The sequence below is a fragment of the Rattus norvegicus genome, chromosome 1, assembly GCF_036323735.1.
Source record: "Rattus norvegicus strain BN/NHsdMcwi chromosome 1, GRCr8, whole genome shotgun sequence".
Classification (NCBI taxonomy): domain Eukaryota; kingdom Metazoa; phylum Chordata; class Mammalia; order Rodentia; family Muridae; genus Rattus; species Rattus norvegicus.
The window spans coordinates 269,281,338-269,284,254 of record NC_086019.1 but is presented as its reverse complement, the minus strand read 5'-3'; the positions used below and the strand labels follow the sequence as shown (position 1 = coordinate 269,284,254).

At 43.9% G+C, this 2,917-nt stretch overlaps 1 pseudogene; it reads right to left on the bottom strand.

Moving 5' to 3' along the window:
* Positions 1-2,445: 2,445 nt before the first annotated feature.
* Ndufab1-ps1 (NADH:ubiquinone oxidoreductase subunit AB1, pseudogene 1) lies at positions 2,446-2,917 on the bottom strand (annotated as a pseudogene).

Below are 2,917 nucleotides of genomic sequence, written 5' to 3'. Positions count from 1 at the left end.
AAAATTCCTTGGAGCTGCAAGCAAGAAAGGAAATGTGTGTGTGTGTGTATATATGTATGTATGTACGTGTATGAATGTGTGTGTATGTATGTGTGTATATGTGTGTATGTAAGTGTGTATGTATATGTGTATGTATGTGTATATGTATGCATGTATGTATGTGTGTATGTGTGTGTATGAATGTGTGTATGTATGTATGTGTGTATATGTGTGTATGTATGTGTGTATTATGTGTGTATGTATATGTGTATGTATGTGTATATGTATGCATGTATGTATGTGTGTATGTGTGTATATGTATGTGTGTGTATGTATGTGTGTATGTATGTATGTATATGTATGTATGTATATATAGTGAAGGTCAAGTTTAAACTTCTAGGCTACAGCAAAGATAGGAAGTCAGGCATCTGAAGGAGAGCAGCTTCACCCCTGGACTGCATCTGACTGTTCCCACATTTGGAGGGTCAGCGTGGAAAAGCTCTATGTGAACAAAATAGGAAGTGCCAGCAGGAAGGGCACAGCCAGCCGAGTAAGCTGGGTTCAGCAATCTTCATCCAATGTAGCTGTTTGAATCTTGACTAATACTTCTGCCCTACAGTCTGGCCTATGGTTGTTGCTTTGTTTAAACATCGTATCAGGGGTGAGCTGAGACCCTTGGACTCTAACCCACTCTAATAGCAAGTGGCCCCTGTGTTGAGGCCAGTTCAACAGCCCCCCAGGCTTTGGCAGGAGGACTTAAGCCAGAGATACATCTGTGGTTCAAATCTGATAGGATCAATCAATAAGTCTCCCAGCAGAAGTATCCGCATGTCAAACTGTAAACTTGATAATTGACAGAATCCATTTAATGCAGGCAGTGAGAACGCCATGCCGGAAGATTAACATTTTCTGTGAATAATTACAAGTTCAAGCAGTTCGGCCTCTTATCACTTTATATGGAGTCTAGAAAGTGGGAGTGATCTTTTTTTTTTTTTTAATTTGTAATTATTTCACTCCGATGTGAGTGAGGTCCAGCGGCCTTCTTCTTAGTCTTTCGGTATGGAAGACATTGGTATGCAGGAGCCATGCCGGAAGACGCAGTGCACTATCAGAGGAGGACACGTCTGATCATCCTTTAAAACCAACTCGGAGAAGTTAATCTCATTGAACTTCTTTCTATTCAACAAAAGAGTTGGCTGTTTCCAAGTCTAACATGACTATAATGTTCATTAAATGGACTCCTTTACACCTTTAAATGGATTAACTGCACATCTTCACAGTCTAATTATTATACATGTCATTCAAAAAAATCACAGATCTAATTCGGGGCATGATAAAGGCCTTTCTTTCGCAGCCATGGAAAAGACACTGCAGTAAATGGATGTGATTTTTATCAGACCCAGTGCCATTTTTTTTTTAAAAAGGGCACATGTTGCTCCTGGGAGGCGAGAAGAAGCGAACATGCCCTAGTCATTTTATTTCAGAGATTTAAGATTGGACCAGGCCGATGCACTTCCGGGCTTGCAGTGCCAGGCACCTTGGAGGTTCCTCCCGCCCAAGCCTGCCTGGCTAATGACTTCAATCTGCCCCAGACAGCTCTTAGACAGGTGATGAATTACGGACAACCCCATTGGGTCCTTGGCCTTTGTGCTTCTCCAAGTTCTTTTCCACAGAACCTTGTTGGAGGGGGAGAAACCACTCTTCATTTCAGGCTCTAAGAACAAACACACAACTCTGTCGTCATGTGTGGCTTCGACATCTACTTTCTTTGCTCTCCTTTTTCTGGGATCTAGGTGACACTTCAGTCTGGGGACAGCAAGTTTATCAGGGAGGACCACAGAGTGTCCCCTTAACCCCCATGATTTAGGCTCTTTCTGTTACAAGTACAGCAAGGCTGAACTCTGTTGCCATTCATGACTCTAGTATTGATGGGGAGATTCCTACGGGGCAGCCACTGCTGTAGACAGCCAAAGGCAGAGCAGGTGTGTTACCCACTCACTGAATGTTTGCCCAGCAACCTCTTTCGAGCTGTGGGTAAAGAACAAGAGGTGGATCCATAATCCTTGGAGCTCATGAACGACTGGCCTGGCAGACAGCCCTGCTGTTCTCCTGTGGTGGACACTTTAAATCTCCATTTCCTCACTTAAAGACAGAGAGTAGCTATCTTTCAGTGCTCTGGGTTTCATAAACAGCACAGACCTAGAGACATGAGCATGGAGTCCAAGTAGCCATTGTTACCAATAATATCTAGTTTTCCCCCTTATCGGTGGCCACCTTTACTGAGCTAGTTCTGAGCCTTTCTGTGGTTCAACTCTTTTGTTGTTGTTTTGTTTTGTAATGGATTTATTTTTAAAGGGTTAAACACTCAGACAATTTAAATACAAGTCGAACAGAACCTGTCAGTCAGCCACAATGCCATCGGGTGTCCTCTGGAGTCCTCACAGTGAGGAAGAAAGCTCTGGTACTTTATTCACACACATCCTTCTTATCAGCAATATAATCTACTATTTCCTTATGGACACATTAACTTCTCTGCATCTATATCAGGAATTTCCAACCCAAATCCGTCTTCCATGGTCATAATAATTTCCATTTGGTCCAAACTGTCTAAGCCCAGGTCCTTCATAAAATGAGAATTTACTGAGAGCTTTTCTGGGTCAATCTTTTCACAGAGTTTCAAGACATACAGAACTCGGTGCTTGATTCCCTCTAACATCAGTGGGGGTGTGTCACTGTATGGGTGGCACAAATGTGCGACCATTCCAGGCACTTACAAGAGCACCAAGGCGGGCTGCAGAGTCCTGGGTCTCCTCCAGACTCCTTCAGGGCAGAGAGTAGTGCCAAGAGGCCTGGTCAAGGCCAACATGGGAAGCTGGGACAGTGGCACGAAGGCCGCAGGCAGGCGTCGGACACAGGCGCAAAGGACAGGAGATGCCAT